This window comes from Taudactylus pleione, unplaced genomic scaffold (assembly GCF_031769625.1).
Source record: "Taudactylus pleione unplaced genomic scaffold, aTauple2 ptg000473l, whole genome shotgun sequence".
In the NCBI taxonomy this organism is placed as follows: Eukaryota; Metazoa; Chordata; class Amphibia; order Anura; family Myobatrachidae; genus Taudactylus; species Taudactylus pleione.
In genome coordinates this window covers 6,809,789-6,822,409 of record NW_028284875.1, presented here as the reverse complement: position 1 = coordinate 6,822,409, position 12,621 = coordinate 6,809,789, and the positions used below count along the sequence as shown (strand labels likewise).

The window sequence follows — 12,621 nt, the reverse complement described above, 5'->3', positions numbered from 1 at the left end:
CTGGAGATGTTCCCTTTATTCTTGCTTGATACTGCACAAATGGCTCCACCATAAACTTTTATCTGCTTAACAATCCGGTACTGTTCAGCTTGCAAAATTATGGCCCTGTATCTAAAAGCAGACATTTATCCTGATGACATTGTGGATTAGTTTCCGGATAAGTTTGCTATCACCTGGGACAGTGGCTTCAAGTCTCATCTAGGATGCATGTTCCTTTGATGCTCATTCTCATTCTAGAAGTTATGCTTTTTTTCAATGCAGGTGACTGTCTTAATGGTATTGCATGAAATCCATATATACCAAAACATACCTATTAAGTTTTAATTGCAATTTAATATCAGAGTGGCTACAAAATAACAATGTCTATGGCAATTGCTGATGGGTTTCTTGAAGTCCTTTCATCCATGTCATCAAAAGGGTAATTTTCTGCTTTTTATATTTCTTTGGACACTGACTTTACTGACAATTTAGGTGCTACAGACCAAAAAAACAATGTTTACCTTTAAATATAGAGCACAAGTGAGATTTAACTTATTTTTATTTAAAGATACTGCACTTTTTGGTATTATAGTGTATATTTTCCCTATGCAACATTGAAGTTACATATATTTATAGCAAATATTATTTAAGATAAATAAACAGAAATTATTTATAAACAGGAATTATTTTACAATTTTGATAATATTGAACTGTACAGCAATGGCATGAATTCATTGCAATATACACCTAAGGATACATAAAACTGGGCAATAACACAAATGCACAATATAATTGATTAACTTATGATTAGAATATTACTTTTATTAGGTACTTTAGTATTGGGTGCAGTAGTTTAGTGGATTTAAAAAGTAACTAATTTAAAATTAATAAACCAAGTTAATATACTTAGTCAACTCGATGCTAAAATCACTCAACTAAAAATAATACACTTTGACCATGTGCTCCTGTGGCGCAATCGGTTAGCGCGCGGTACTTATAAGACAGTATCTGTTGAGCAATGCCGAGGTTGTGAGTTCAAGCCTCACCTGGAGCAAATGTAATTTTTTTTCTAATGTCATCAGTTAATGATTATCATCTGCTACCTGAACATCCTGATATGAAGGCAGAAAAAAATCACAAACATGACTGTTTTTAAGGTACCAGTACACACATCTGCTTTGGTTCATATGCACTGTAAACATTACTTTAGTTAGTCAACAAAATGGAATGCAAAAGACTACCTCTTTATTGGTAAAAGAGTTGCATCAATCTGTTTTGCTGCAATGTAACATGAGGGTCCACACTATTAGGTCTGGTTAGTACAATCACATTTCATGCTGGGATTTGTAAAGCAAAGAACACAAATAAATGGCTTTCCTATATCGCAACAATTAATGATTATACTAATGAAAAAATCAGTTTCACACAAAGATGTTACTAAGCCCCACTGGCCTAATGGATAAGGCACTGTCCTCTTAAGCTAGGGATTGTGGTTTCAAGTCTCATCTGGGATTTAGTTCATCCATATAATTACTGGAGATGTTCCCTTTATTCTTGCTTGATACTGCACAAATGGCTCCACCAGAAACTTTTATCTGCTTAACAATCCGGTACTGTTCAGCTTGCAAAATTATGGCCCTGTATCTAAAAGCAGACATTTATCCTGATGACATTGTGGATTAGTTTCCGGATAAGTTTGCTATCACCTGGGACAGTGGCTTCAAGTCTCATCTAGGATGCATGTTCCTTTGATGCTCATTCTCATTCTAGAAGTTATGCTTTTTTTCAATGCAGGTGACTGTCTTAATGGTATTGCATGAAATCCATATATACCAAAACATACCTATTAAGTTTTAATTGCAATTTAATATCAGAGTGGCTACAAAATAACAATGTCTATGGCAATTGCTGATGGGTTTCTTGAAGTCCTTTCATCCATGTCATCAAAAGGGTAATTTTCTGCTTTTTATATTTCTTTGGACACTGACTTTACTGACAATTTAGGTGCTACAGACCAAAAAAACAATGTTTACCTTTAAATATAGAGCACAAGTGAGATTTAACTTATTTTTATTTAAAGATACTACACTTTTTGGTATTATAGTGTATATTTTCCCTATGCAACATTGAAGTTACATATATTTATAGCAAATATTATTTAAGATAAATAAACAGAAATTATTTTATAAACAGGAATTATTTTACAATTTTGATAATATTGAACTGTACAGCAATGGCATGAATTCATTGCAATATACACCTAAGGATACATAAAACTGGGCAATAACACAAATGCACAATATAATTGATTAACTTATGATTAGAATATTACTTTTATTAGGTACTTTAGTATTGGGTGCAGTAGTTTAGTGGATTAAAAAGTAACTAATTTAAAATTAATAAACCAAGTTAATATACTTAGTCAACTCGATGCTAAAATCACTCAACTAAAAATAATACACTTTGACCATGTGCTCCTGTGGCGCAATTGGTTAGTGCGCGGTACTTATAAGGCAGTATCTGTTGAGCAATGCCGAGGTTGTGAGTTCAAGCCTCACCTGGAGCAAATGTAATTTTTTTTCTAATGATTATCATCTGCTACCTGAACATCCTGATATGAAGGCAGAAAAAAATCACAAACATGACTGTTTTTAAGGTACCAGTACACACATCTGCTTTGGTTCATATGCACTGTAAACATTACTTTAGTTAGTCAACAAAATGGAATGCAAAAGACTACCTCTTTATTGGTAAAAGAATTGCATCAATCTGTTTTGCTGCAATGTAACATGAGGGTCCACACTATTAGGTCTGGTTAGTACAATCACATTTCATGCTGGGATTTGTAAAGCAAAGAACACAAATAAACGGCTTTCCTATATCGCAACAATTAATGATTACACTAATGAAAAAATCAGTTTCACACAAAGACGTTACTAAGCCCCACTGGCCTAATGGATAAGGCACTGCCCTCCTAAGCTAGGGATTGTGGTTTCAAGTCTCATCTGGGCTTCATATCAGGATGTTCAGGTAGCAGATGATAATCATTAACTGATGACATTAGAAAAAAAATTACATTTGCTCCAGGTGAGGCTTGAACTCACAACCTCGGCATTGCTCAACAGATACTGTCTTATAAGTACCGCGCGCTAACCGATTGCGCCACAGGAGCACATGGTCAAAGTGTATTATTTTTAGTTGAGTGATTTTAGCATCGAGTTGACTAAGTATATTAACTTGGTTTATTAATTTTAAATTAGTTACTTTTTAAATCCACTAAACTACTGCACCCAATACTAAAGTACCTAATAAAAGTAATATTCTAATCATAAGTTAATCAATTATATTGTGCATTTGTGTTATTGCCCAGTTTTATGTATCCTTAGGTGTATATTGCAATGAATTCATGCCATTGCTGTACAGTTCAATATTATCAAAATTGTAAAATAATTCCTGTTTATAAATAATTTCTGTTTATTTATCTTAAATAATATTTGCTATAAATATATGTAACTTCAATGTTGCATAGGGAAAATATACACTATAATACCAAAAAGTGCAGTATCTTTAAATAAAAATAAGTTAAATCTCACTTGTGCTCTATATTTAAAGGTAAACATTGTTTTTTTGGTCTGTAGCACCTAAATTGTCAGTAAAGTCAGTGTCCAAAGAAATATAAAAAGCAGAAAATTACCCTTTTGATGACATGGATGAAAGGACTTCAAGAAACCCATCAGCAATTGCCATAGACATTGTTATTTTGTAGCCACTCTGATATTAAATTGCAATTAAAACTTAATAGGTATGTTTTGGTATATATGGATTTCATGCAATACCATTAAGACAGTCACCTGCATTGAAAAAAAGCATAACTTCTAGAATGAGAATGAGCATCAAAGGAACATGCATCCTAGATGAGACTTGAAGCCACTGTCCCAGGTGATAGCAAACTTATCCGGAAACTAATCCACAATGTCATCAGGATAAATGTCTGCTTTTAGATACAGGGCCATAATTTTGCAAGCTGAACAGTACCGGATTGTTAAGCAGATAAAAGTTTATGGTGGAGCCATTTGTGCAGTATCAAGCAAGAATAAAGGGAACATCTCCAGTAATTATATGGATGAAATAAAGCCCAGATGAGACTTGAAACCACAATCCCTAGCTTAGGAGGCCAGTGCCTTATCCATTAGGCCAGTGGGGCTTAGTAACATCTTTGTGTGAAACTGATTTTTTCATTAGTGTAATCATTAATTGTTGCGATATAGGAAAGCCGTTTATTTGTGTTCTTTGCTTTACAAATCCCAGCATGAAATGTGATTGTACTAACCAGACCTAATAGTGTGGACCCTCATGTTACATTGCAGCAAAACAGATTGATGCAACTCTTTTACCAATAAAGAGGTAGTCTTTTGCATTCCATTTTGTTGACTAACTAAAGTAATGTTTACAGTGCATATGAACCAAAGCAGATGTGTGTACTGGTACCTTAAAAACAGTCATGTTTGTGATTTTTTTCTGCCTTCTTATCAGGATGTTCAGGTAGCAGATGATAATCATTAGAAAAAAAATTACATTTGCTCCAGGTGAGGCTTGAACTCACAACCTCGGCATTGCTCAACAGATACTGCCTTATAAGTACCGCGCACTAACCGATTGCGCCACAGGAGCACATGGTCAAAGTGTATTATTTTTAGTTGAGTGATTTTAGCATCGAGTTGACTAAGTATATTAACTTGGTTTATTAATTTTAAATTAGTTACTTTTTAAATCCACTAAACTACTGCACCCAATACTAAAGTACCTAATAAAAGTAATATTCTAATCATAAGTTAATCAATTATATTGTGCATTTGTGTTATTGCCCAGTTTTATGTATCCTTAGGTGTATATTGCAATGAATTCATGCCATTGCTGTACAGTTCAATATTATCAAAATTGTAAAATAATTCCTGTTTATAAATAATTTCTGTTTATTTATCTTAAATAATATTTGCTATAAATATATGTAACTTCAATGTTGCATAGGGAAAATATACACTATAATACCAAAAAGTGCAGTATCTTTAAATAAAAATAAATTAAATCTCACTTGTGCTCTATATTTAAAGGTAAACATTGTTTTTTTGGTCTGTAGCACCTAAATTGTCAGTAAAGTCAGTGTCCAAAGAAATATAAAAAGCAGAAAATTACCCTTTTGATGACATGGATGAAAGGACTTCAAGAAACCCATCAGCAATTGCCATAGACATTGTTATTTTGTAGCCACTCTGATATTAAATTGCAATTAAAACTTAATAGGTATGTTTTGGTATATATGGATTTCATGCAATACCATTAAGACAGTCACCTGCATTGAAAAAAAGCATAACTTCTAGAATGAGAATGAGCATCAAAGGAACATGCATCCTAGATGAGACTTGAAGCCACTGTCCCAGGTGATAGCAAACTTATCCGGAAACTAATCCACAATGTCATCAGGATAAATGTCTGCTTTTAGATACAGGGCCATAATTTTGCAAGCTGAACAGTACCGGATTGTTAAGCAGATAAAAGTTTCTGGTGGAGCCATTTGTGCAGTATCAAGCAAGAATAAAGGGAACATCTCCAGTAATTATATGGATGAACTAAATCCCAGATGAGACTTGAAACCACAATCCCTAGCTTAAGAGGACAGTGCCTTATCCATTAGGCCAGTGGGGCTTAGTAACATCTTTGTGTGAAACTGATTTTTTCATTAGTATAATCATTAATTGTTGCAATATAGGAAAGCCATTTATTTGTGTTCTTTGCTTTACAAATCCCAGCATGAAATGTGATTGTACTAACCAGACCTAATAGTGTGGACCCTCATGTTACATTGCAGCAAAACAGATTGATGCAACTCTTTTACCAATAAAGAGGTAGTCTTTTGCATTCCATTTTGTTGACTAACTAAAGTAATGTTTACAGTGCATATGAACCAAAGCAGATGTGTGTACTGGTACCTTAAAAACAGTCATGTTTGTGATTTTTTTCTGCCTTCATATCAGGATGTTCAGGTAGCAGATGATAATCATTAACTGATGACATTAGAAAAAAAATTACATTTGCTCCAGGTGAGGCTTGAACTCACAACCTCGGCATTGCTCAACAGATACTGTCTTATAAGTACCGCGCGCTAACCGATTGCGCCACAGGAGCACATGGTCAAAGTGTATTATTTTTAGTTGAGTGATTTTAGCATCGAGTTGACTAAGTATATTAACTTGGTTTATTAATTTTAAATTAGTTACTTTTTAAATCCACTAAACTACTGCACCCAATACTAAAGTACCTAATAAAAGTAATATTCTAATCATAAGTTAATCAATTATATTGTGCATTTGTGTTATTGCCCAGTTTTATGTATCCTTAGGTGTATATTGCAATGAATTCATGCCATTGCTGTACAGTTCAATATTATCAAAATTGTAAAATAATTCCTGTTTATAAATAATTTCTGTTTATTTATCTTAAATAATATTTGCTATAAATATATGTAACTTCAATGTTGCATAGGGAAAATATACACTATAATACCAAAAAGTGCAGTATCTTTAAATAAAAATAAGTTAAATCTCACTTGTGCTCTATATTTAAAGGTAAACATTGTTTTTTTGGTCTGTAGCACCTAAATTGTCAGTAAAGTCAGTGTCCAAAGAAATATAAAAAGCAGAAAATTACCCTTTTGATGACATGGATGAAAGGACTTCAAGAAACCCATCAGCAATTGCCATAGACATTGTTATTTTGTAGCCACTCTGATATTAAATTGCAATTAAAACTTAATAGGTATGTTTTGGTATATATGGATTTCATGCAATACCATTAAGACAGTCACCTGCATTGAAAAAAAGCATAACTTCTAGAATGAGAATGAGCATCAAAGGAACATGCATCCTAGATGAGACTTGAAGCCACTGTCCCAGGTGATAGCAAACTTATCCGGAAACTAATCCACAATGTCATCAGGATAAATGTCTGCTTTTAGATACAGGGCCATAATTTTGCAAGCTGAACAGTACCGGATTGTTAAGCAGATAAAAGTTTCTGGTGGAGCCATTTGTGCAGTATCAAGCTAAAATAAAGGGAACATCTCCAGAAATTATATGGATGAAATAAAGCCCAGATGAGACTTGAAACCACAATCCCTAGCTTAGGAGGACAGTGCCTTATCCATTAGGCCAGTGGGGTTAAGTAACATCTTTGTGTGAAACTGATTTTTTCATTAGTATAATCATTAATTGTTGCGATATAGGAAAGCTGTTTATTTGTGTTCTTTGCTTTACAAATCCCAGCATGAAATGTGATTGTACTAACCAGACCTAATAGTGTGGACCCTCATGTTACATTGCAGCAAAACAGATTGATGCAACTCTTTTACCAATAAAGAGGTAGTCTTTTGCATTCCATTTTGTTGACTAACTAAAGTAATGTTTACAGTGCATATGAACCAAAGCAGATGTGTGTACTGGTACCTTAAAAACAGTCATGTTTGTGATTTTTTTCTGCCTTCATATCAGGATGTTCAGCTAGCAGATGATAATCATTAACTGATGACATTAGAAAAAAAATTACATTTGCTCCAGGTGAGGCTTGAACTCACAACCTCGGCATTGCTCAACAGATACTGTCTTATAAGTACCGCGCGCTAACCGATTGCGCCACAGGTGCACATGGTCAAAGTGTATTATTTTTAGTTGAGTGATTTTAGCATCGAGTTGACTAAGTATATTAACTTGGTTTATTAATTTTAAATTAGTTACTTTTTAAATCCACTAAACTACTGCACCCAATACAAAAGTACCTAATAAAAGTAATATTCTAATCATAAGTTAATCAATTATATTGTGCATTTGTGTTATTGCCCAGTTTTATGTATCCTTAGGTGTATATTGCAATGAATTCATGCCATTGCTGTACAGTTCAATATTATCAAAATTGTAAAATAATTCCTGTTTATAAATAATTTCTGTTTATTTATCTTAAATAATATTTGCTATAAATATATGTAACTTCAATGTTGCATAGGGAAAATATACACTATAATACCAAAAAGTGCAGTATCTTTAAATAAATATAAGTTAAATCTCACTTGTGCTCTATATTTAAAGGTAAACATTGTTTTTTTGGTCTGTAGCACCTAAATTGTCAGTAAAGTCAGTGTCCAAAGAAATATAAAAAGCAGAAAATTACCCTTTTGATGACATGGATGAAAGGACTTCAAGAAACCCATCAGCAATTGCCATAGACATTGTTATTTTGTAGCCACTCTGATATTAAATTGCAATTAAAACTTAATAGGTATGTTTTGGTATATATGGATTTCATGCAATACCATTAAGACAGTCACCTGCATTGAAAAAAAGCATAACTTCTAGAATGAGAATGAGCATCAAAGGAACATGCATCCTAGATGAGACTTGAAGCCACTGTCCCAGGTGATAGCAAACTTATCCGGAAACTAATCCACAATGTCATCAGGATAAATGTCTGCTTTTAGATACAGGGCCATAATTTTGCAAGCTGAACAGTACCGGATTGTTAAGCAGATAAAAGTTTCTGGTGGAGCCATTTGTGCAGTATCAAGCAAGAATAAAGGGAACATCTCCAGTAATTATATGGATGAAATAAAGCCCAGATGAGACTTAAAACCACAATCCCTAGCTTAGGAGGCCAGTGCCTTATCCATTAGGCCACTGGGGCTTAGTAACATCTTTGTGTGAAACTGATTTTTTCATTAGTATAATCATTAATTGTTGCGATATAGGAAAGCCGTTTATTTGTGTTCTTTGCTTTACAAATCCCAGCATGAAATGTGATTGTACTAACCAGACCTAATAGTGTGGACCCTCATGTTACATTGCAGCAAAACAGATTGATGCAACTCTTTTACCAATAAAGAGGTAGTATTTTGCATTCCATTTTGTTGACTAACTAAAGTAATGTTTACAGTGCATATGAACCAAAGCAGATGTGTGTACTGGTACCTTAAAAACAGTCATGTTTGTGATTTTTTTCTGCCTTCATATCAGGATGTTCAGGTAGCAGATGATAATCATTAACTGATGACATTAGAAAAAAAATTACTTTTGCTCCAGGTGAGGCTTGAACTCACAACCTCGGCATTGCTCGACAGATACTGTCTTATAAGTACCGCGCGCTAACCGATTGCGCCACAGGAGCACATGGTCAAAGTGTATTATTTTTAGTTGAGTGATTTTAGCATCGAGTTGACTAAGTATATTAACTTGGTTTATTAATTTTAAATTAGTTACTTTTTAAATCCACTAAACTACTGCACCCAATACTAAAGTACCTAATAAAAGTAATATTCTAATCATAAGTTAATCAATTATATTGTGCATTTGTGTTATTGCCCAGTTTTATGTATCCTTAGGTGTATATTGCAATGAATTCATGCCATTGCTGTACAGTTCAATATTATCAAAATTGTAAAATAATTCCTGTTTATAAATAATTTCTGTTTATTTATCTTAAATAATATTTGCTATAAATATATGTAACTTCAATGTTGCATAGGGAAAAAATACACTATAATACCAAAAAGTGCAGTATCTTTAAATAAAAATAAGTTAAATCTCACTTGTGCTCTATATTTAAAGGTAAACATTGTTTTTTTGGTCTGTAGCACCTAAATTGTCAGTAAAGTCAGTGTCCAAAGAAATATAAAAAGCAGAAAATTACCCTTTTGATGACATGGATGAAAGGACTTCAAGAAACCCATCAGCAATTGCCATAGACATTGTTATTTTGTAGCCACTCTGATATTAAATTGCAATTAAAACTTAATAGGTATGTTTTGGTATATATGGATTTCATGCAATACCATTAAGACAGTCACCTGCATTGAAAAAAAGCATAACTTCTAGAATGAGAATGAGCATCAAAGGAACATGCATCCTAGATGAGACTTGAAGCCACTGTCCCAGGTGATAGCAAACTTATCCGGAAACTAATCCACAATGTCATCAGGATAAATGTCTGCTTTTAGATACAGGGCCATAATTTTGCAAGCTGAACAGTACCGGATTGTTAAGCAGATAAAAGTTTCTGGTGGAGCCATTTGTGCAGTATCAAGCAAGAATAAAGGGAACATCTCCAGTAATTATATGGATGAAATAAAGCCCAGATGAGACTTAAAACCACAATCCCTAGCTTAGGAGGCCAGTGCCTTATCCATTAGGCCAGTGGGGCTTAGTAACATCTTTGTGTGAAACTGATTTTTTCATTAGTATAATCATTAATTGTTGCGATATAGGAAAGCCGTTTATTTGTGTTCTTTGCTTTACAAATCCCAGCATGAAATGTGATTGTACTAACCAGACCTAATAGTGTGGACCCTCATGTTACATTGCAGCAAAACAGATTGATGCAACTCTTTTACCAATAAAGAGGTAGTATTTTGCATTCCATTTTGTTGACTAACTAAAGTAATGTGTACAGTGCATATGAACCAAAGCAGATGTGTGTACTGGTACCTTAAAAACAGTCATGTTTGTGATTTTTTTCTGCCTTCATATCAGGATGTTCAGGTAGCAGATGATAATCATTAACTGATGACATTAGAAAAAAAATTACATTTGCTCCAGGTGAGGCTTGAACTCACAACCTCGGCATTGCTCAACAGATACTGTCTTATAAGTACCGCGCGCTAACCGATTGCGCCACAGGAGCACATTGTCAAAGTGTATTATTTTTAGTTGAGTGATTTTAGCATCGAGTTGACTAAGTATATTAACTTGGTTTATTAATTTTAAATTAGTTACTTTTTAAATCCACTAAACTACTGCACCCAATACTAAAGTACCTAATAAAAGTAATATTCTAATCATAAGTTAATCAATTATATTGTGCATTTGTGTTATTGCCCAGTTTTATGTATCCTTAGGTGTATATTGCAATGAATTCATGCCATTGCTGTACAGTTCAATATTATCAAAATTGTAAAATAATTCCTGTTTATAAATAATTTCTGTTTATTTATCTTAAATAATATTTGCTATAAATATATGTAACTTCAATGTTGCATAGGGAAAATATACACTATAATACCAAAAAGTGCAGTATCTTTAAATAAAAATAAGTTAAATCTCACTTGTGCTCTATATTTAAAGGTAAACATTGTTTTTTTGGTCTGTAGCACCTAAATTGTCAGTAAAGTCAGTGTCCAAAGAAATATAAAAAGCAGAAAATTACCCTTTTGATGACATGGATGAAAGGACTTCAAGAAACCCATCAGCAATTGCCATAGACATTGTTATTTTGTAGCCACTCTGATATTAAATTGCAATTAAAACTTAATAGGTATGTTTTGGTATATATGGATTTCATGCAATACCATTAAGACAGTCACCTGCATTGAAAAAAAGCATAACTTCTAGAATGAGAATGAGCATCAAAGGAACATGCATCCTAGATGAGACTTGAAGCCACTGTCCCAGGTGATAGCAAACTTATCCGGAAACTAATCCACAATGTCATCAGGATAAATGTCTGCTTTTAGATACAGGGCCATAATTTTGCAAGCTGAACAGTACCGGATTGTTAAGCAAATAAAAGTTTCTGGTGGAGCCATTTGTGCAGTATCAAGCAAAAATAAAGGGAACATCTCCAGAAATTATATGGATGAAATAAAGCCCAGATGAGACTTGAAACCACAATCCCTAGCTTAGGAGGACAGTGCCTTATCCATTAGGCCAGTGGGGTTAAGTAACATCTTTGTGTGAAACTGATTTTTTCATTAGTATAATCATTAATTGTTGCGATATAGGAAAGCTGTTTATTTGTGTTCTTTGCTTTACAAATCCCAGCATGAAATGTGATTGTACTAACCAGACCTAATAGTGTGGACCCTCATGTTACATTGCAGCAAAACAGATTGATGCAACTCTTTTACCAATAAAGAGGTAGTCTTTTGCATTCCATTTTGTTGACTAACTAAAGTAATGTTTACAGTGCATATGAACCAAAGCAGATGTGTGTACTGGTACCTTAAAAACAGTCATGTTTGTGATTTTTTTCTGCCTTCATATCAGGATGTTCAGGTAGCAGATGATAATCATTAACTGATGACATTAGAAAAAAAATTACATTTGCTCCAGGTGAGGCTTGAACTCACAACCTCAGCATTGCTCAACAGATACTGTCTTATAAGTACCGCGCGCTAACCGATTGCGCCACAGGAGCACATGGTCAAAGTGTATTATTTTTAGTTGAGTGATTTTAGCATCGAGTTGACTAAGTATATTAACTTGGTTTATTAATTTTAAATTAGTTACTTTTTAAATCCACTAAACTACTGCACCCAATACAAAAGTACCTAATAAAAGTAATATTCTAATCATAAGTTAATCAATTATATTGTGCATTTGTGTTATTGCCCAGTTTTATGTATCCTTAGGTGTATATTGCAATGAATTCATGCCATTGCTGTACAGTTCAATATTATCAAAATTGTAAAATAATTCCTGTTTATAAATAATTTCTGTTTATTTATCTTAAATAATATTTGCTATAAATATATGTAACTTCAATGTTGCATAGGGAAAAAATACACTATAATACCAAAAAGTGCAGTATCTTTAAAGAAAAATAAGT

At 33.3% G+C, this 12,621-nt stretch overlaps 9 non-coding genes across 9 annotated transcripts; 2 read left to right on the top strand and 7 right to left on the bottom strand.

Moving 5' to 3' along the window:
• Nucleotides 1-940: 940 nt before the first annotated feature.
• On the top strand, nucleotides 941-1,033 carry TRNAI-UAU (transfer RNA isoleucine (anticodon UAU)). The gene is given in 2 exon segments: nucleotides 941-978; nucleotides 998-1,033. It is a non-coding gene; the product is annotated as a tRNA-Ile (tRNA).
• Nucleotides 1,034-2,452: 1,419 nt separating this feature from the next.
• TRNAI-UAU (transfer RNA isoleucine (anticodon UAU)) lies at nucleotides 2,453-2,545 on the top strand. Its single transcript is given in 2 exon segments — nucleotides 2,453-2,490; nucleotides 2,510-2,545. It is a non-coding gene; the product is annotated as a tRNA-Ile (tRNA).
• Nucleotides 2,546-3,058: 513 nt separating this feature from the next.
• TRNAI-UAU (transfer RNA isoleucine (anticodon UAU)) lies at nucleotides 3,059-3,151 on the bottom strand. The gene is given in 2 exon segments: nucleotides 3,059-3,094; nucleotides 3,114-3,151. It is a non-coding gene; the product is annotated as a tRNA-Ile (tRNA).
• A 1,406-nt stretch (nucleotides 3,152-4,557) lies between these two features.
• TRNAI-UAU (transfer RNA isoleucine (anticodon UAU)) lies at nucleotides 4,558-4,650 on the bottom strand. The gene is given in 2 exon segments: nucleotides 4,558-4,593; nucleotides 4,613-4,650. It is a non-coding gene; the product is annotated as a tRNA-Ile (tRNA).
• A 1,419-nt stretch (nucleotides 4,651-6,069) lies between these two features.
• Nucleotides 6,070-6,162, bottom strand: TRNAI-UAU (transfer RNA isoleucine (anticodon UAU)). The gene is given in 2 exon segments: nucleotides 6,070-6,105; nucleotides 6,125-6,162. It is a non-coding gene; the product is annotated as a tRNA-Ile (tRNA).
• Nucleotides 6,163-7,581: 1,419 nt separating this feature from the next.
• TRNAI-UAU (transfer RNA isoleucine (anticodon UAU)) lies at nucleotides 7,582-7,674 on the bottom strand. Its single transcript is given in 2 exon segments — nucleotides 7,582-7,617; nucleotides 7,637-7,674. It is a non-coding gene; the product is annotated as a tRNA-Ile (tRNA).
• Nucleotides 7,675-9,093: 1,419 nt separating this feature from the next.
• TRNAI-UAU (transfer RNA isoleucine (anticodon UAU)) lies at nucleotides 9,094-9,186 on the bottom strand. The gene is given in 2 exon segments: nucleotides 9,094-9,129; nucleotides 9,149-9,186. It is a non-coding gene; the product is annotated as a tRNA-Ile (tRNA).
• Nucleotides 9,187-10,605: 1,419 nt separating this feature from the next.
• Nucleotides 10,606-10,698, bottom strand: TRNAI-UAU (transfer RNA isoleucine (anticodon UAU)). Its single transcript is given in 2 exon segments — nucleotides 10,606-10,641; nucleotides 10,661-10,698. It is a non-coding gene; the product is annotated as a tRNA-Ile (tRNA).
• A 1,419-nt stretch (nucleotides 10,699-12,117) lies between these two features.
• TRNAI-UAU (transfer RNA isoleucine (anticodon UAU)) lies at nucleotides 12,118-12,210 on the bottom strand. Its single transcript is given in 2 exon segments — nucleotides 12,118-12,153; nucleotides 12,173-12,210. It is a non-coding gene; the product is annotated as a tRNA-Ile (tRNA).
• Between the last annotated feature and the right edge of the window lie 411 nt (nucleotides 12,211-12,621).